Consider the following 22,561-nt stretch of genomic DNA (forward strand, 5'->3'; position numbering starts at 1 on the left):
ACAGTAAGTTTGGTTCTCCTCAAAATGTTTTCTAGTCTTCTGTTTGCTCTTAAAGGATTGACCTCTTGCATGAGGATGGGAAGCTAAATTTAGAGTTCTCTGAGAGCTTTCTAAACTAACCCCCTAAGTGTTCAGTGCAAGACAGAAACCTCCAAACTCCATTTCTGTTCAAATGGGATCTGAGCCAATAGGATCCCACAGGGCTGGTCTGACTGATAGAGCTCTGTTCAGAATTGTGGGATTTCTAAAATCAGGGGAGTGGGTCAACCTCAGAATTGGAGTAGAGAGAGTCTGTGGATTACTTTATAGTAATCTAGAAAGAGGAATCAGAATATAGGCCCCAATCCCAAGGCCAGGAGAAGATGTGGAAAACCAGGGAAGAGATTAAAAAAAAAAAAAAAAAAAAAGACAGGGATCAAGAAACCAAAGAGTAAAGAAAGGAGCAGAACTTGGTGAGTAAGTGGAGGTCATGGACCATTACCTAGGCTCTTGTGTGTTTGTGCAATGTGGTGTAGGAGGCCTGGAAGCTAAGGACAGGGCAGACAGGTGACATGTCCTGGGGACCCTGTATACTCAGCACTTAGTTTTTGGTAAATTGAACAATGATCCTGGGCTCTGTTTATAGCTTCACGGACATGGATTTGGTGGGCTCCTAGGTCTAGGACCAAGATATGGAAAACAGCCTGCCCCTAATTTCTTCATGAAGGCTTAGGGTAAAGGACATGGGGTGAGTGTAAGTAGAGAGAAGAATGAAATGAGCTATTGTTACCCAAGATGACTAAGTTTAATAACAAAGCATATCTTTTTCACTAAGTTTCAAAAATCAACATGTTTTTATTTCTCTAGAGGAAAAGACAATGAAAAAAAACATATCCAGTGGTTTTCCTAAATTAGTTCACTACTTGGAAACTAATGACTCTGTCTCTGATGAATTCTTCTGACTAATTCTCAATGCCTCAATTTCTTCCATGCAAATCTGCCCATCAAGCTACTATGAAGTCCAACCAAAATATAATAACACAACACAACATAACATAACATAACATAACATAACATAACATAACATAACATAACATAACATAACATAACATAACAGAATTGGGGAGAATTCCAGTGACTATTTAGTAAGAGAGCTAATTTGAAAATAGTCATGAACATCCACAAGGAATAATCTTGTGAAAAAAAGAAAATCCCTCAAGAATTAGCAAGAAATAAGCTGCCCTTTTATCTTTTCCTGGAGAAGAATCCTGGCATGGAACATTAAAGGACTCAAGTGAAGGCATTCTTCCCTCTTGTGTGCTTTGGGTCTTCTCTCTTCAGTTCCTGTGGGCAGCACACCCAGCACTGACAGTTTCTCTAGCACCTTCAGCTGGCATCCTCTTCTGGGGCACTGAGATTTTGTGAGCCGTATTGTAGGACTAAGGATCTGTTTACCAGATCTCTCTAAGAGAAGAATAGCTTCCAATTTCCATCTTCTGCCTTACTCCTCGTGGCACCGGAGCCAAGGAAGTAAATGAAACTGCCTAACCATGTTTGACTCTGAAATTCTCTAGATTTCACATGTGTGAACAGGATGAGAAACTCCATTTGTTTAATTGATTACTATCCTCAACTACATTGTGTCTTGTTAATTTTCCAGTTAATAATGCTACTTGGTAGATACGCTCCCTGCGACCCCCAGACCTGTTCTTTTTCTTCTTTTCTTTGTGTAAAGGGTATGTACTGGCTTTGTGAAATCCCCGTGGCAAGTTGTGAATGATGTATGAAGTGAAAAGTCTTTACTCAGGGCACAGTAGGAAGACAGAAAGTGCTGTGCAGTCACTGCTGGGCTGAATTTTTGACGGTGTGCTGGAATCAGACATCCTGCAGTCATCCTATACTGCTCCAAAATCCCAGGAGCTCCTGACCAAATGGCAAGAGGTACAGTCCTACAGAAAGACAGAGAGATGAATTTGTTGACCTCCAAAAGTCCTTCTTGGCACTGTGTTTCTGCACTCACTACAGGTAGGGTTCCCGCCCCCCCCAACATAATTTTAACAAAGGAACAAGAGTAGGAATCCAAAGTGTGAGTCCAGAGTATAAAAAATTAACCCATTGGCCTGTGATATGGGAAGATGGGCAAGGGAGTTGGAGATTGTCAATGCTTTCCAGCCACCTGAGAGAATATTGTTATGCCCTGAGGAGCCAGGAAGAGAGCTAGTCTGTGATTTATGCAATATTTTCTTTTCAAGCAATGGAGGTTTTTGAGAACTGTCACAGTTTTCCTGTGAGCTGAGTGTCACATCGGTGCATGATCTAAATTTCTTCCATGTTTCAAAACTAGATGCCTTACATCCAACAAATATCTTTTGCAATTAATTTGATATTATTCAATGTCGATTTGTGGATCTGTGGATTAATTCTGGTTCAGGTGCAGCAGGGATGTGGGACACATAACCAGAGGGGAGGGGAGTTGAATAATTAGGTACCAGCTAGTTATTGCTAATTGTCATTTCCTTGGAGATGAACGGAATGCGTGAGCAGAGCAGCTCTGGTTGCAAGGAATAGAAGCAAAAGGGGTAGTCCTTCCACTCAGCCTGTTACTCATTTATTTTCCCAACAGGAAGCCCAGAAACTCCAAGCCTTGAATCTTCTCTTTTGGGAAGAGAAGAACTAAGAACTATTCCTTAAGTGTTAAGCAACCTTCAGGGGTAAACAAGTTATAGATCATGCTGCTCCTTAATGACACTTATGGAAATGCTGAATAATTGAGCAATAACTAGTTTCATTTTTATGCTTGATATTTTGTTTTCCATGACTACTCTCTCACTCCTACCCCAACCTCATGTACCCAGGCCAATGAGAGTTGCTTACTTGCCTCTCTCATCTTACAGGATGAGCAATTATTATCCAAGCTGGTAGACCAACATTCCAACAGATCCACAGACTTTCCAAGTTTTTCAGACTCCTCAGTCATTTATGATTAGGTTTTAGACATTCCACTTAAAGTCAGACTATCTTTAGGTTCATGACTGAAGAAAGAAAAAACCCATGGCCTGCCATAGTCTCAGACTTGTACTTGAATTATCACATTCTGTACCCTCATTCACAACATGGTAACTTATGAGGAAGCAAGAGGCCTTGAATAAAGCTAGATTAAGGAACAATGGGTCCTGCCCAGCCAGCATGGCTCAGTGGTTGAACATCGACCTATGAACCAGGAGGTCATGGTTCAATTCCCCATCAGAGCACATGTGTGGGTTGCGGGCTCGATCCCCAGTGTGGGGCAGGCAGGAGGCAGCTGATCAATGACTCATCATTGATGTTTATTTTATTTCTCTCTGTCTCTCTGAAGTCAATAAAATATATTCTTAAAAGAAGACATATGTAATACTTTAAACAACAAAGAATTTAAATATATATATATATATATATATATATATATATATATATATATTTAAAAAGAAACAATAGGTCCTTTAATCCTGAAGAGAAGAAAGCAGAGACATAACAATGGTTTTCAAGGACAAGAAAGGATATTCCAGAGAGGAGTAGCTGTGTTGAAATCATTCTGGAACCCAGCTGGCATGGCTCAGTGGTTGAGTGTCGACCTATGAACCAGAAGGTCATGGTTCAATTCCCGGTGAGGGCACATGCCCAGATTGTGGGCTCCATCCCCAGTGTGGGACTGGCAGGAGGCAGCCAATCAATGATTCTCTCTCATCATTGATGTTTCTATCTCTCTCGCCCTCTCCCTTCCTCTCCGAAATCAATAGAAATATATTTTTTAAAAATCATTCTGGAAAGATTTGTGTAAGAGTCAGTATAAATCATTTATTCTTACCAGCGCTTGCTTTTGATATGGAGAGGTTTCATTTTCTTCCTTGGATCAGTTATTTTGGGTTACTTAAAATAACAGAAAATTCTCAAAAGGAAAATACCTTGTAGAATAGTTGGGATAGAACTTTTGAGGACTGTGTGGAATAATATTGCTCCTCATTGGCTGTGGGTGAGGACAGAGAGCAGATATTACTTATAGTTCCAAATGTGAGTCTACTTGGGGAAAATAGGTAGTATCTATTCATGTGTGATTTTCTGTGTTGAGTATAATTATGACATTTCAGGTTCCCATCTCATGATTTTTCTTGTCCCAGGCCATTTGCCCATACCTCCTTTCCAAATGAAACCTACAGGCTTCTTGCATATGCCTCAGAATTTCTATTTCAATTTTCTGTCTCTCTTGATGACTATTAGGTCCTCATTTATCCATCCACTTTCTGCCAACATTCCAGCCATCAAACTCATAAACCAAAATGGTGAAAGGAGGAGCAGGGATAGTAGAGGGACTTGGCATTTAAGTTAAAACAATCCATTTTGTCACCTAGGGGAAGACCCAACTCTAGGTCTCCTGTATGCCTAGAAATATATTTTCCTACTGAGACTTTTCTCTTATTTTAAGTAGCCTGAAAATAACCAGTCCAAGAAATAAAAGGAAACCTCTCTGTATCAAAAGCAAGAGCCTCAAGCAAAGGTGCTAACAAACCCTGAGACACGTAGGCTTGTCTGAACTCAGAATTCATCAGGGTTCTAGCATTCAGCACGTCATGAAGATCCAAATTAAATTTAACAACAACAACAAGAAAACACTCTGGGCTCTGGGTCCATTAGGAGTATTTTAGACTGTTGAGATACAAAACATTTTTCTTTTTTTGTGGTAAAGATCAAACAGAATCCCAAATGCAAATGTACGCCATCTCTTCACCAATGGATCATTTCCAACAATGAGACCAATGCACAAGGAAGCAGTTGAAAGCATCCCAGCCTGAGGTGGAGTCACGTCTTGATAGGCCTGTCATAAATGCCACTGCCTGGCCTCATCTATGACAGCACCTTCTAGCATCATTTTCAAAACATTCAACTTGGAAACCACATCCTCCAATAACGCTACCTGATGGAGGCACAACCTCTTCCCACCCTCAGCAGCGAGAGATTGTGCCAGCCCATGACCTGGGAGATGGCAGAGCGCTCTTCCAAGCTGCGTGCCAGCCCTCAGTGATTTCTTACAGATATTTACTTTCGCGCGTGGCATATAGAACATTAAAAGGGTTTTGAAAAATCCCTCAGTTTTTTAACTTCTGGAGGATTATTAACTTCAAAGTCTGAAGAAATGTCGCCCTTCTATCTTTGGAAATGCCAGGAGCCTTTGCATATCCCTACCACAGTCCCGAGCAACCCCCAGCAGAGAAGAACGATTACTGCCTCGGTGGCGAGCGGATGGCTTTTGATCTCTTAACATATTGGAAATTACTTAAAGGTAAGCCATCTGCTAGCTGAGGAACAAAAACAGATTACATCACACCCTGCTAGAAAAATGGTGTTAAATCCTGTATATCAAGGCTTTTAATAATTCTATATTAAGGCAGCTAATAGGATTAGGTACACATTTTCTTTAGGCTTATTTCCTCAACTATTAAAAAAAAAACTTTTTGTGTCTGCTTGACGATCTGCAAAATTCAAGAGTATTCCACTGTGAATAAAAAGGGTTCTTTCAAGAGGAAGCGTTTCTTCAGATCACCACTGCTCTCCAAAGAGATGTGCAGCAGAAGTGGCTTGCCAGAGCAGTTGGCAGGAGGAGGGGAAACCAGTGCACTTCTATTATCGCTAATATGATTTACTGCCTGTGCATCACACACCTGCCCACAACAGCTCCATCCTTTCATTGTTCTTCTTCAACGGGTCAGAGGAGGGATCCAGGCAGGTAGGGGAAGTGAGGATGCCCCATTCCCTCAAAAATTGCAATTAATGGTAACCATGGTGACAGTTCACCCTGAGGTAGATGTGGTACAAGTATTGGGGAATGATAAAGGAATAAGCCTGATTAACAAGAGCTTAAAACATTTGCAAGTCTGGAGAGTCCCAGCCTTGAGAAAGGTTGCATCCTAAAATTACACCATGCCCAAACTAAACAGATCTCCCTTGATGACATACAGGCAAGAAAATGAAAGGGCCTTCCTTATTCTTTTCCTCTTCTTTCACTAATTTCTTTAGTGTTATTCTATAATTACAGAGCATTAAATATACACAATATAAATTAACCTCCACTCATTGCTTCTCAATCTTTTATAAGAGGTTCATCTACTCACTCTGAGATACTGACTGTTGAATAAAGTTTGAGCAGTAATAGCAATAAACACTTTTATGTCTCAATGGTCCTGAGATAAAATAATTCATATCTTGGTGACAAGAGAGGGTTACAATAATCATTGTGAGCCAAATAAAATGCAGGATGCAACATATTTAGAAACCAGTACTATGTGTTGTATATTAAAGGCACTTGAGAAATTTTGTTTAATTGTATTTCCAATAGATTACTAGAATTGATTGTCATGATTTTGACTTAATTATTGAATAATACAGAACAAAATAAACTTAATTTTTCTATTGTGCAAATGAGAAAGGAAACCATGAAATCATTTAGTTGTTGCATATTATATGTTGATGCAAATGGTCCAAGCTTTCTTTGTATACTTATTACAAACATAAGTTCAATTAACAATAAATCCAATAAGTACACCATATGGTAAGGTACTTTATTTGTTAGCACTTTAAAAACACTGTCTATAATAAGCACAGAATTTAAAAAAATTAAAGCATAGTTGACATATAATATTATATTAACTTCAGGTGTACAACATAGTGATTCGACAATGAAGAGATCATCATGACAATTCTAGTGAACTTCTTCAGTCCCTGGACAAAGTTATGATTATCTCAGAGCACTTTTGAGAGATGGATTTTATCACTGTCTGTTTACTGAGAAACACTGAAATTCAAGAGGTTTAAAAGCACCTGAAGCAAGGGGAAAAGTGAGGATTCACACTAGGGTTTGATACCAAAGTCTATGTCATTTTTATCATAGCTCGCTGTTCCCATGGTGGGGGCCAAATAAAATGTAATCTTGCTCTTCACTCAGTGACTTCCGCTAAGCTCACTTAGTGTCAAATCTTTGAATTAATGGGCAGAATAATGCCATTCCTTTAAGATGTACAGAATTCTGGCAGGAGACCTCACACTATATTCCTTCAGACCAGTCCCACCATGTTTCTCCAGGACTGTGATGTTCCTCCCATTGGTTAGTGTGAGGTAGCCTAAATGAAAGACTGGAAGTTTTTCCCCAAGATACAGAATTTCACTAGCCATCAACTCTAAGTTCTCAACTTCATGTTTTTCTCTCTCATTAAAAAAAAACAACAACAAAACTATCAGCTTACTTGTTTGCAAGCAAATCCCAATGTAGGACAAAACAGTTGTCCAAACAAAAACCAGCAATAAGACAAACTCAGGAATCATGTATTACTGATTATTGAAATGGGAAAAGCTATATATAATAATGCAATTTTATTATCTGCTCATTGAACTATTCCAAGGGAAGAAAGAGTTAAATATGTAATAGTACTCAAATATCTGTTGAATACATATGTTGGCATTTGTATTAGTTGGAGTAGTACTAGTTGTTGTAATAAACAACCCCCCAAATTTTAGTGTCTTAACTGTATTTCTTGTTCATATAATAGTACAATAAGAGGTCCTTGGGAGGGTGACCTTTCCTGTAGCCATTCAGGATTACAGATTTTTTTCCATATTATGGCTCTGCTAGCTTTAGCATGTGACTTTAGGGGCACTAGGCTTATCTGCTTTAACATGGAGAAAGGAGAGGAAGCATGGTGAAAAGCTCCTGGGAGCTGTCTGTGCTCCAGGAGAAGAATTGGTGCCCATCACCTCTGCGTACTTTCTGCTGGCTAAAACTCAGTCATATGGCCATAGCTAACTGCAAAGGAGGCTGGTAATGTAGTGTAACTACATAGTAACTAACTATGTAGTCAGGAAGAAGAGAAAATAGGCTTGATGATAAACTGGCTGTCTGGTGCATGGTATTCCATGATAATCCATAGACAACCTTGACTTCCAGGTGACCTGAACTGAGAATTACCTTGAGAATCAAAATGTAGATCTATAAATTTTATTCAGATTGAAATACCTGCCCCAGACCGTCATTTGTAGGACTGCTAAAATTAGAGGAATTACCATAAGCATAATGCCCTTCTGGTTTAATGAGAAGCCCTGTAGCGATACCATTTATTTCTGTATTTTCTTCTTATTTTTCTCAGCTTTCACATCAAGTACAACTTCAGCACCTAGACCTCACTCAGTACACATGTGTTCAATGGATGAATGGCCTTCTAGGGTTGACTGTGTATCCTTTGCATCACTTGATAGAGATTGTGCCCCAAATATCATAATGAATCAACTCTGTTTTTGTTATTATTATTGATTCAACCATGATCTATGGCAGTGGTCTTAATCATATTCACTCACCACTCCAAAAATGTACATTAATTCTTCTCTATAACACACCTTCTGGCAACATGGAAGATTTTATTAAAATCTGCTTTTGTTTATTTAGATTCATAGTGAATGAATGGAAAGAACAAAGAGGAGTCTAGCTTGATTTACTATTTCAGTCTTTGCTTTAGGCAAGATTCTTATTCCATCTAAGCCTCAGTTTTCTCATGTTGAAAGTGTGAATAATAACACCTATGTTCCACTGTTGTAGGTACAGCAATTTATATATCCAAGAGCCATAATATAGTAGGCACTGAATAAATGGCAGACACTGTCATCATCATTAATAATGATGACAGATTATTTATGTTAGCATTAAAAATTATAAACATCACATAGTTTTGTTTCCCATTAGATGTGTTACCTAAGAAAGCCTACCATGCAGAGGCAACACCATAATAGAATCCTGCGTACAGCACGAGTTTTTCCAGACTCCTGCTGTCATCGGAATCTCTAGTGAGCAGATATAACCCTGGGGACAAATGACCATCCAGCAGAGATCATATCAGCTAAAAAGCTCAAGCTGCCAAGTTCACCTCTAATTTGCATTAGATTAAGTCCATCTGCTTTCAGCTTCTACAAAGGTAAACAGCCAGCAAACCAAAGAAGCTCCTATGACTCAGTCACACCCGGCCTTATTAAAGGATCTTATCTGTTTCAATGCCTGCCAGTAGGTGTGGAATATTAGAATGTGAACTGGGAATCCACTGCTGTCTTGTATTAGAAACCTTGGCTCAGAAATGACATATCTTTCTATCAAAATAGGAGAAATCTTTCTTTTCTCTCTTTACTGGTGTATAACATTCTGAAAGACAGGAATGGCCTTCAGCTATTACAGATCAATTTCCATTCAGTGTTAGTCATTATTTAATTACTATTGACTTCTTTAACCTTTCACACTTCCTTTATGGATTATATTTCTTTCCACTCGACTGCCATCTAAGTTATTTGGTGACATAATCAAACTAAAATTATATGATAAGGTCTAACATATTTTTCTTCTCTCATGTTTTTTATTGTGCTACATTTATTTAGAAGCACATTATTTCCTGAAGGCGAATCATTTGAATGAGCTGACTTTTTTTTTTTTTTTACTTTATCTCTATATGTACTTTTTAGATCTTGATTTGTTAAAAAAGTATTTTCTGATTTCCTCCATAACACGTTTCAGATGGAGCCCTACCGTGTCCTTTAACATTCCTACAATATTTACCTGTATAGAAGTGCACTGTATCCTCAATTACATTTAAAAAGAAAACTAAACCTTAAAGTGAAAACCAACTACTACTAATACAAAGGGGGTTATCAGAGTAACGTGAGAAGAAATTGCCTTCTTTGAGGGTGTACATTTTTATTATCACTGATCTAGGCCTTAAAATACAGAGGAAAGAGCTTGAGTTTTAGAGTGAGACACGTCTTGGGCCAAAACCTGGCTCTGCTACTCATAAACTCTCTGTTCTTTGGCAAGATTCTCGACTTATTTGAACCTGTCTTCTTATGTGGAAAATAGAAATAATTGTTCTACCTCTCTAGATCATTGTGATGATTAAGCAAAATGAAATACACTTTTTGTCCCAGCAAGTAAGTACATTTGAACCTATCAGTGGGACAGCAGCCTGAACTTGGGTTCTCCTGAAAGTGGGGCCTGAGGCAAAGGCTTCTGTACTGCTGCTTTTCCAGCTCCCAGGGAGCTGAAGTGAGGGGCAGGGGGGAGTGAAGCAGGAAGGAGGGAGAGCCAATATAGGCATGCATAATCAACAGAGCTGCCACTAAGGTATTCTTCCCCATCCTGGACATCTTCCTCCCTGGCTGTATTCTGTAACTGTAGCTCCAGCTTCACATAGTAATCAGGGTTGATTACAATGGTCTATGCCCGTGGTTGGCAAACTGCGGCTCGCGAGCCACATGTGGCTCTTTGGCCCCTTGAGTGTGGCTCTTCCACAAAATACCACGGCCTGGGTGAGTCTATTTTGAAGAAGTGGCGTTAGAAGAAGTTTAAGTTTAAAAAATTTGGCTCTCCAAAGAAATTTCAATCGTTGCACTATTGATATTTGGCTCTGTTGACTAATGAGTTTGCCGAACACTGGTCTATACAATAACTCCCCTCTTTGCCTGCTGATTCACTGGTATGAGAAGTTCCCAGTGTGGTAGTAGAAGGTTCAAGTTCAGTGGAACTCTTTCTGTGTACCTGATAGAAGTGTCCCTCCTCCTGCCAAGGTCCTGACTTTGACAAACATTTGTTGAGGCTGCATATTTACTCTCCTTTGTGGTTCTGCCACCTTTACAATTAGATTTTCAGCATGGTCTTCCCTGTTTTCAGAGATGACCATTTTCATTGAAGCTGCTACAGAGAATTTCTGGCTTTCCAAGTTTGGCTTGAGTTGACAATTGGCTTCCCTGAGTCCAGCTTTTATTTTCTTCTAGAGGCCTGGTGCACTATATTTGTGCACTGGAAGGCAAGGTGGTGGTGGGGGAAGTCCCTCAGCCCAGCCTGTGCCCTCTCGCAGTCCAGGACCCCTCTGGGGATGTCTGCCTGACATGGAGGTGGGAGAGACTCCTGCCACTGCTTCTGCGCTCACCAGCTGTGAGCCCGGCTTCTGGCTGAGCGGCATTCCTCTGTGGGAGTGCACTGACCACCAGGGGGCAGCTGCTGCATTAAGCGCCTGCCCCCTGGTGGTCAATGCGTGTCATAGTGGCCAGTCATTCCGCCATTCAGTCGATTTGCATGTTAGGCTTTTATTATATAGGATGGTTTCCAGGGCAGTTGACAGCAGTCATCCCTATTCCACAATTTCTGTCATTTTATCTATGCTTTTAATCATCATGGCTCCCCCATTTACCACCTACATCCTACATCTCAGCCCATTAGCCACAGGTGAAAGTATTAGTTATTACCATGCCACTACATGCCAGGGGTGATCCTCGCCATGCCTTCTGCTAGCAATAGGGTCTTTCCACCCCAGATCCAAAACATCTTCCCGAAGCACTGCTTTCTGGAGCCACTCTGGTATCAATTGTCTTAACCTTGATTGTCCAGAAACCAGACCTTGAACCAAAGTCTTCCATCATCATACTACTTTACTTTATTAGGGAGATGTAATCCAGAACGAGTGATATGAGTATGAGGCAAAGTAAGGATGGAGGAAAACATAAGAACACTGATCAAGCTGGCTGCTGCTAAATTCAAATTATTGCTTGATGTTGCAAGACCATCGTCTGAGTAGCCATATAACTGTTTCTCAGGGCAGTCTCTCTAGGGGGAGAAAGGAAAAATAAATCAATTCATGGGCTCCTGTCACCCACTGGTCAAATTTTCATGCCATGTGGGTGCTAACTCCATTGCACTTTCAGATTGTATTTGCGTGGGTGCCTTGCAGGGTCCTGTGGCATTTTAAACTTCTGTATTAACATTGGGACCCTCTGGCAGAAGGTGCCAAGTCAGGGCATAAGCACATCACAGCCAGGGTGAGCCTGGGTGAATTTTATTAGAAACCATGCAGAACTAGTCAGCACAGCAGTGGCTAGAGCTAGAGACAAGTAAGACAGAAAGTATTAGAAATGGTGCATGTCAGGTGTCTGATACAATGGTATTTATAGCTTCATGAGGTAAGCAATCAATTAGCATTATGGAGTATTTCTGTCACCTCAAATAAACAAGTAACACAGTTAAAGAAAAAGTTCTGAAAGGTTAAAGGCCTATGGGCTCATTCGCTTTTCCCTCCAAAAAGAATCAGGTTATGGGGTATGTTATAGTGATATATCATTTTATTTTCACATCAGGGCAGTTACTGTGAGTCCCATATGAGAAAAAAAAAAATCACAAAGCTCAGAGAGGCTGTGCATTATACAGTTAATATAGCAAGTTAGTAGCAAATATGGAGCCATAATCTAATTTATTTACCCATAATGTGTTTTTTTCCATGTACCATGTACCATATTCATCTTTTCTTTCTCTCTAGAAATTCCCTTTCTCATGACTTTTAACTTTGTAAACATGTTACTGTACGACATTCACATATCAAAATGAGTCTAGAAACTAGAGAGCTAAGGTAAGCTGGACTTTAAAACATCTTCTACTTTAAACTGTATCTTTCTAAGTGTGTGTTTGCTCATTGTTTTCAGGATAAAAGAGACTTGAGTGGGAGGTAACAAATGAGGCCAATCCAGACAAAGTGATGGCAACATGTCAACCGTGTCTATATGTTCTGCGATTTGCCTTCAGCTCTTCCCTTCTGAGCATTACAGCTATTACTCCAAACTTTTCTTCAAAAAAGGGCCATGCCATCCATCCCTTTGTTTTCTGCAGCCTCTAGGTAGTTACCCAGTCATAGCAGCTGCCTCATATAACTTTGTTGAAGGAATACATAAAAAGTTCCTCCCCAAGCACATCAGCCAGCCCCTCCTCTTCCCCCTCAGGGGCAAGGCTAGCTTTGCAGGCCTTTTATTTTACAAAGCATCCCTTGCTAAATGAAGCAATTTTTGAATGAATAGATTCATCTCAGACATTAAGAAGACAATTAGGGAGGAATTTGGATGAGAGGTTTATTCGAAAATTCTCCTGTGTGTTTCATAACATCTCAAGTCTCTAAAATATTGAGTACACATAGGACAGCTAAGGAAAAGGAAAGATTCAACTGTCTTTTTTCTAACAGTCCTAGTAGTTTTGTGGCAGCACTAAAAGTGTCCTCTGAAGGGAACATAAGAATTTACTTTTGAGCTTTGGGAATGTGAGGCCAGTATTACTACCTAGTTCTTTCCTGGGTGACTAGTACCTTTTCTGTGACATCCATCTCCCTAGTGGCTAATGCACCCCGTGGTGGGGGTTGCTAAACACATCAACAGTTAACCTCCCCTTGCCTCCTGCCTCTACCGCAGCAATCAGTGCCAAGCAGGGGAGAGCAGGAGTCTGGGCTTGTTCCTAAGGGTTGAGTCACTGAGACACTGGTTTCACCAGAACTTCTGCCGTTGTTGTTTGCATTTTTCTGGTAGGTATTTTCCAAGACTTCCCATTAGCAAAGGAGAACACTCAAAATTAGTGGGAACCAATCTATTTTTCCTGAGTTATCCTGAATTTTTGAAACCTTCAGCACCAGTCGCAAAAAAAGGCAACGTGTACTGGGTTCAAATTCTGTTTCTGCCACTTACCGGTTGCTAGATGCTGGGCTCGTTACTGAACCTCTCCAAGCCTTAATGCCCTTATCTATGAAATGCAGATAGAAGTACAATGTAAAAATAAATAAATAAATAGGTGACTACAGGTAAAAATGTTGACCTCTTGTGAAAAGGAAGGTCTACATTTCTTTTTGACCTTTAGCACAAACCTCAGAGGGATTTAACTGAATATTCCTTTCTTCATATTTTCCCAAAGAATCAGTCCTTCTTTTGGGTAAATATCAGACTTCAACACAGAAACCTTATTCAGATCAGCTCACCCTCTGTGCATCTTGAATTGGCACTGTGTGCCATCCAACCCCTGTAGGCTCCCACTGTAATGTGGATTATTTTCAAAGAAGAGAGCAGCAAGAGGACCAGGTCACCAGGGCTCAGCAGCTGATCATTAGTAACACTGTTTCTGAAGCAGCCTGTGTACAGGACATCACCTTTTGAACCAACCAAACCATTTTCTTCTTTGAGTTTCATCTCTCCTGCAGTCAACATGTATGACCACTGAATCAGATTCATGACAATCTGGTATGCCAAAAATATATACAAGTATAGATTTATACATACTAGTAAACACTAAAATAAAACACTTCTAAATATGTATGTACATGTATGGCACATATGCATATATAATACATATACCTTTGTAGAGAAAGAGAGTTTTGGTCTTATAGTTTGCTTGCAGCCAGTTCTTATCTACCTTTTGGTCTTATAATTAAACAATTAAGTGTCATTTCTGATAATTACACATTACAACAAGGTGGTAAGGTAGGCATTAACTCACTTGAGAAATATGTTCTATTTTAGAGCCAACACAACATAGTAGCCAAAGTCTGGAGAGCATCAATGCTTGGTGCACGGCTCAGTGTTAGCATCCTTGCAGAGGGATGACAGATTACTGCACTCCACTTACTGCACCAGAAATGGGAAAGGCCCCACAATCAACCCGAACCACCAGGGCACAAGGGCTCCCTCTGGAATGTTATCACCACTCTGCTAGTTTCACTTATAAGTAGTTCAGGAGATGCCAATTCCTGTGCCACTTTTGAGGATTTGTAGAAGGGTGTACATTTGCCTAGTCTTCTACACACATTAAAAAGGATTCTCCATCTGTCGTAAACCCCATCATGTAGAATATTAGAACAGTCAGGCTTAAATTAGAGGAAGGGAAATCCTTGTCTGCTCATTCTGCACTGAGCTTAATGATACTTCATGAATCTCAGTTTTGGAAATTGTGAAGTTCAGGGCTGCACTCCCCATCTGGCTCCTAAGAGGAGAGGAAGTGAGGGGACTTAAAGTGGCAATTCTCTACCCCAACCTACCTGGCCAGTTCTTTCTCTCCCATGTGCTGTCCCAGCCATGCCTGCATCTGTGACTGAGCAGGGCTGGATGCCTTCAGTGCAGGACAGGAGGAGGATTAGAGGGGCTGAAAACATCTCAGCAAGACGATGCCCCAATTGGCCAGCTAGAAGACATAGGAACTTTCACATTCCTTACTTCAATGTGTGGGGTCATAGAAAGCCTGTGGAAAAATTGTAATAGTTGCTGCTGCTATTGGTGAATAACAATACAATAATAATAGCTCTTCCTGTTTAGGCCATTATTTCTAGTACAATACTTTAGACATGGTGATTTGACTTTAAGTCACATACACTTAAGGGCTACATTATATTGCCCATGTAACCTAATCATGTACTGGTATATTAAATCTCTTATTGGTTATCTACAAGATCTTGAAGAAAAGGAACATGGGATACTAGTTTTGCTAAGGTTTTAGTAAAGGGAGTGGGATGACATTATTGAGAGGAACTGTTTAGAGAGGTCTGACACTGATCAGATGTTACCATGGAGTTACTATTGGCCATTCAGGGACAAATGACAGGTATCCAAGCAATAAGATGAAAAGTCTCCACAGACAAATATCACCTGGGTTGCAACTTTGCCTTGTACAAGTATTGAGGTTCAATTTGAAGTCTTAGCCTGCACCTGGCTGGGAAGGAGAAGGGCACTCAAGTAATAACTCTTCCTATTAATTCTAGTAGTTTGGTAATAGTAGATAAGATTGTTTTATAAAACAATTTTATAAATTAGGGAAGATATTCTAAGGGTATAAAGAACCTTTAAGGGGATCTGTAAAGTCAACGTCACCAAGAGCCGCAGTTTTTGGAGAAGCTGTGTGACATCTCTGCGGTAGTTAGGCAGTCAGGCTGGGAGCAGAGCTTGAGGAAAGCTTAAGAGAAATTTTGAAGTTGCAGAATTCTTAAACCCGGGTTCTGGTCTCTAAAAACCACCATGTTTTCTACCTCATCGTTTCTACTCAAAATCAAAAGGGTTGTGGGTGCCATGCTTCCATTATCCTGCAAACTAGTCTATGACCACCATCAACACCAGCTGGCAGAAATTGTAGATAGTCAAATAAGGCTGGCCATAGGCTGGTTGCCAACTACATTCTGTAAAACTCGTGATCTTTGTCCTTCCCTGTCAACAATAATAGAACCCAGAGCAAGAAGATGTCTGTCTTTCTCTAGTGTGAAACTGAAACTCCGGAGGAAGGATCTCTCTTATCTGCCTCTCTAGAAAGATCTCAGAAATAGGGCTGGGTGGAAATAGGTAGGAAGCAGGGCAGAGGTGTTGGGGTCTTCAGAGTGCCTGGAAATTTCTACTTGACCCTTTGTCTACAGGCAAAAACAAGTTGATTGGAGATAACCAGGTTTTAAAAAATATATTTCTGGAGCCAAAGCATGCAACATATTAAATATGAAATCATAAGACTGAATCTCTCTTTCTCTCTCTTGTACTTGTGTTATTTAAATGGCTGTAGCTGGAGCTTTTGTTTTTCAACAAGCAATTCCCATCAACATTCAGAAAAAAATTATACTTCCCCAGTTTCACAAGGGAAAAAGAGAAGGGAAAATTGATTATGGTATAGATAAACGTGGAGGGGGACAACCCCTGCTAAAAGTTCACAGTCTAGAGCCTCAGATTAATAGACCCATTAGTGCTTACAAAGGTCCAACCTCTTTTAAATCAAGTCAGCCCAAGAGACTGCTCAGTTGCTTCATTCTCCATTTAAATCCAAAGCAATTAAGCCAGGTATTTGAAAATCCTTTTTGTAAGCACTGATTTTTAATGTCGAACTGACATTTTTATTGTGATAAAACATTCCACGCTTCAAAATGGCTTCAGAAAATTGTTTTGCCTATTGGGTAGATTGCCAACTTGGAGCAGGGTGAGAGAATGGTGGCCACTGTATTTCCCTTTAATTTTATCTAGTACCAAAGATATCGTGTTAATTACCATAAATCAGTTATTTAATGATTCTAGTCCCAACCATGGTGCAAGAATTTCTTCAACAGATTCAAGTGGGGAGGCCATGGGGTAGTTCACCAGGAGTCGTGGGCTCATCACTTTTCCCAGATGGGCCTTAGCTTCCATAAAATGAGACAGGATTTGCTTCACTGCAGTCCCTTTACAACTCTGGTTTTCAACCCAGTTGATATTTTTTAAAACATGAAGTGCTTAAAAACTATTGTAGTATATTCCTTTAAAACTCTATTACACCACTACTTGAGACACTCATAACAGTTTCTCATTAGTTTCTGCCAGGTAAAAAGACAGGTAAGGCTAACCACATAACCCCATTTCAAAGAGTAAAAATGAGAGCCAGAAATTCTTTCCATGTGACAGAGAAATAAGAGAAGGAGGCAACATTAAAATGCTGAGTAACTCAGTGTTAGTCCTGGGCAAATATGAACTCAGGAAAGTCCATCCTTGGCCTCTACTCAAAGACCACTTCCTGATTGTTCTTTGTTTCTACAAAAAGGTTATTGTTCTCTGTTATAAAACACACAAATAAAATAAAACCTCCCAGGGACGTTGTATTCAAATAGAGTCTAGAAAGTGGAAAAATCTTCATGCTCCAAAGGTGGAATGTGAGGAGAGAAAGGTACTTCGAGCAGAGGCTGGCCTACTAACACTGCATAGGCTACCACGCTCTGCCTTCATGTCTCAATTTCTCTTCATGAAAGAAATTTAAAGACAGTGATTGGAAATAAACAAAATACAAAACTCTTCCCTTCCCGGACTGTAACAGTCTCCTGGGTTGGCAACTCCCTTTTCTCAAAAACCACCATGATAAGGAAATGGATGCTACACTCAGGCTTTTCTCTCTCCTCATGCTTTCTGCCCCACCCCTAAAAATTCTTGCAAGAATCCCAAAACCTCAAGTTGATTCTCTTCAACTTGATGCTTCTCCAAGGAGAAGCTATGCCAAATGTTAACTTATGACACATCTGACCAGTGTAAATATTATTAATTTCATTAATCTACTTTTTATTTATTGATTTATAGAGAGAGGAAGGGAGAGAGAGAGAAACATCAATTTGTTGTTCCACTTATTTAAGCACTCATTGGTTGATTCTTGTATGTGCCCTGACCAGGAATCAAACCCCCAACGTTGGTGTATTGGGTCTACACTCTAACCAACTGAGCTACTCGGCTTGAGCTTCATTAATCTACTTCTAACTGCCTTTTCTGTTTATAGGGAGCATCAAAGCTCTGGGAAATAAACTACAAATAGCACCACAATAGTAGTAGAATGACACTTCAAAAGAAGGCATTAAAGAAAGCTCACTAACAGTGATAATTTTTCCTAATGGTTCTGGGAGGATAATTAAGTTGTTTATCACCTTTGATGCTTATAACCCTAACACAGGTGTTCCCTGGAAACCAATTAAAAATACTTACAGCTGATAAAGAGTATCTCTTAGCTCAAAAAATTTACCAATAATTCCAATTCCATTTGGAAAAGAATCTTGTCAGGTCTTTTGACACCAAAAGGCAAGTTTTACTTTCATTTACACTTCAGTGCACGTAGTGATACGTATACACAGAGTATTTACTCAGCCTCCCTTGATCTCAACAGTAGTGTCCTCTGGAAAGCTTTCCTTGGCTATTGGATGACAAATTTAGTTTCAAAGTATGAATTGTGCTCAGAAGGTTTGAATTTCCTTTGAAAGGAAATGGGCGAGGAGCTCTCAGCTGGTACCTTTGCCTAATTGTCGGGAAATAGTGGTACCTTGCATCTATTTATTACCCTCAGTTTGTAACTTGCAGTGAACACCAAATAGATTGTTTTTAGTTGCTTCAAGGACTCATGGAAGAGGGAAAGGGTTCCTTGTGAAAATTCCCAGTGGTAACAGGTGGCTTACGTGGCAGACTCATAGAAGGTGGGCTCTCAATGAACAGTTTGGTCAAGACCTACTTGTTTCCTTATATACTGAGCAGTTGATACATCCAGGCCCAACCCTGGCCCCATCCACATCCATTGACTATTATGATGGAATCTGTCTACATCAGACCTATTCAACCTGGCTGAGAGTTCATTGACAAAGTTCCTGATTCTTGTGTCTGAAGCCTCACTAGTTCTTTTGTGGGAATGTTTACTGGTTGATTGGTGGATCAGTGTTCACTCCTTTCATCTGCCTCAGCTTCATTCTGACCCACTCCTTCATGCCTCGGTGGTAATTCTCAGGGCACTTTATTTCTCAATAGTTATTCCATCTTTAGTTGGGGCAAGAAGTGTGACTTTGGATTCAGGCGCTCCTAGCTCTGCCTTTAAATGGCTGTGCAGCTTTGGTCGTTTCCTTCTTCTCTCTAAACCCTTATTTCCTCATTTTCTTATTTGGAAGGAGAGAGTTAGACCAGATGATATGTGAAGGACTGTTCAGCCCTAAATTTTATATGATGTTTTTGGCAGATGGCTGGTTTTCACATGAAATATTATTCCTTACTACACTCTTTTAAGCTAGTTGTTTTAATTCAATATTTCGTTTAGCCCTTTGGAATGTATAGTTGCATTTAAGAAACTGATTTCTGGCCAGTGTTGCTGCAGTTGAGAGAACAAAGAACAGAGTGGCATGAGATAAGACTGGAAAAAGAACTTGGGGCCTCCTAAGAAACCAAAAGGATTTTCTACAGGTGAAAGAATCACTTTAGCTGTAAATGTGGAAAACAAATTAGAAGGAGTTCTGAGTAGATGAATGTAGCTCTTTTGGTTAAGAAGCTCTTGCAGTGATCTAGCAAGGGGTAGTAATACTCCTTTTTACTAGGTGACTATGGAGATAATGAAATGAATTATTTCAAGAGCTATTTGGGAGGTAAGATTTATAGGAATCAAGGATGACTGTGTAGTTTTCCGTCTTGTGCTATTAGATGCATGGAGGTGTCATTCACCAAGACGTGGAACAATAAAAAAGGGCCATGCTTAGGATAATCAGAAGATATCTTAAATTCAGTCTTGGACAATTGAAGTTGAGATAACTTTGACACATACATTGGAAATACCAAATAGGCAATAGGATAGATAGGTCTGGAACCAAGAGGGCAGTTTTGGCCTGGATATACAAATTTGGGATTCATCAGAAAATAAATGGTCATTGAAGCCATGAACATAGATGATGTTACTTGGGGGAGAGAACATAGAGTGAAAAAAGAAGAGGGCCTGGGACTAACTCCAAGTTTTAATGGCAGGTAGAGAAAGATAAACTGGCAACAAATACTAAGAAAAAGTTATTATGGAGGTGGAAAGAAGTGCAGTGTGGTGAAACAAAGGGCTTATTTCATGAAGCAGGGAATGATTAATAGCATTGAATCTTGAGAGATTAGATGGGGGTAAAAAAAATCTATGTGATTTAACAACATGGAAGCGATTGGTGCCCTTAGCCAGAGCTGCTTTGTTGGAATGGGAAGAGTGAAGCCAGACTGCAGTGAAAAGAGGAGGAACTAGGAGATGAAGTCACACGGACAATAAGTGTTAAGACCTCTTACAAAATCTGGTTCTGAAGTGGGAGAGAGCGAGATGGAGGAGTAGATCTAGGGAGATTGTGGGATTGCATGGCAATTATTTTAAAAGGAGAGAGACTCGAGCATGTGTTTATTCAACAAATATTTATTGGGCACTTACCTTTTGCTAGGCCTATTTTAGGCAATAGGGATGCAGTAGAGAACGTTAAAGTCCCTATTCCTATGGAATCTACTTCCCAGTGAGGAGGTGGAGGGACCAAGACAGTAAACAAGCATATAACTATATAATATGCCCAGTAGTGATAGTGTGTGAAGACTGATAAAGGAAGGTGAGGGAAACGAGTAATAACAAGTGTTGAAGAGGTTGTGGTGAAAAAAGAACCCTCATTCACTGTTGGTGGGAATGTAGACTGGTACAACCAGTATGGAAAACAGCATGAAGGTGCCTCAAAAAATTAAGAATAGAGTTACCATATAGCTCTGCAACCCCTCTTGTGGGTATTTACCCCCAAAATTTGAAAACATTTATTCCAAAAGATATATGTACCCCTATGTTCATTGCAGCATTATTCACGGTTACCAAGACATGAGAACAACTGAAATGTCCTTCCAGTTGTTTTCATGGATAAAGAAGATGTGGTACATATATACTATGGACTACTACTCAGCCACAAGAAACGCTGTAGTACTGCCATTTGTGCAAACATGGATGGATATTGAGAATGTCATGCTAAGTGAAATATGTCATAAGGAAAAAGTCAAGAACCATATGATTTCACTCATATGTGTATATACTAAAAGCAACAAATGAACAAACAAGACAAACAAAAACTCATAGACACAGACAATAGTATGGTGGTTAACAGAGGGAAGGGAGTAAAGGGTGTAAAATATATAGTGACAAAAGGAGGCTTGACTTTGAGTAGTGACCACACAGTGCAATATACAGATGCTGTATTATAGAATTGTACCATCACATATATAATTTGAAACATATATAATTGAAACATATATAATTTTATTAACCAACGTCACCCCAAAATATTTAATACAAATTATTTTAAAATAAAATAAAGGAAGGTAATAGAAGTACCTGAAAGGGGAGTACTATTTTATACAATGGGTGGACTAGAATGACCTCTGGTGTAAGGTTACCAGATTTAGCAGATAAAGGATGCCCAGTTAAATTTGAATTTTAGTTAAAGAACAAAAACTTTTCAGTATAAGTATTTATCCCGTGCAATATTTGGGGCATATTTATACTAAAACACTATTTGTAGTTTATCCTGTATTTAATCTGGCACACCCACTCTGGTGAGATGACATTTTTGGTGTTTAATGTCAGTGGGAACCCTCCGATTAAAAAGGAGTAGTTGAATAGAAAGGAGAGAAGGGAGGCTGTATTTCAGAGTATATGAAGAATGGGATCCAGAGCCCAGGCGGAGGGGGTTACCCTAGACAAGAGAAGGAAGAGGAGATGCATGTGGATGGGAAATGGTTTGTAAGCGTGGTAGGGGAAGGGGAAGGATATCTGTGTGATATCTTTTATTTTTTCTTTGTGAACAGGTTGGAAAGACAGGCTGAAAGGGAGAGGTGTGTGGACAGGGGGTGGACTGAAGGTTGAAGAAACTGGAGATATGAAAAGAGGAGGAGCATGAGTTGGCCTGACAGGTTGAGAACTCTTAGGTTATAAATGAAGTTGATTATTCATAGTCTCCATGACCATTACTGAAGGCACAGAAGGTGCTTCCCCACTGACCCACCCAACCCATGGCTCTTATATTGGCAGAGCTTGCTAAATACTTACTCCTACCATCTTTGCCTTGGGGGCCCATTAAGCATTTCAGCTATGTTCCTTTCATTGGAAAGATTGCTGCTACTGTAGAAGCAATAGCCCTACTTAGGAAAGGAGATGCATCTGAAGATAACATCAAAAGATCCATTTTTGACACATCTAATTTTGACACTAACACCGTCTACACAACCTGAAGTACACTGGACATTTGGCAATTAACTTGCTAATTTGAACAATATTGACAAGCCAGTCCATATAGATAACACAGTGAACTTAACTTTTTGGTTTTGGGTTTTTGTGTCTGTGGTGTTTTAAGTTTCTGCTTTTGCTAAACTCCTTTAATGTGGCATCTTTCCTTGTCTGAGTTGCACATACATGTCGCATTTAAGAAAGAAGAAAATAATTTTAAGCAAGTTA

Source organism: Cnephaeus nilssonii, assembly GCF_951640355.1.
Source record: "Cnephaeus nilssonii genome assembly, chromosome: 12".
Classification (NCBI taxonomy): domain Eukaryota; kingdom Metazoa; phylum Chordata; class Mammalia; order Chiroptera; family Vespertilionidae; genus Cnephaeus; species Cnephaeus nilssonii.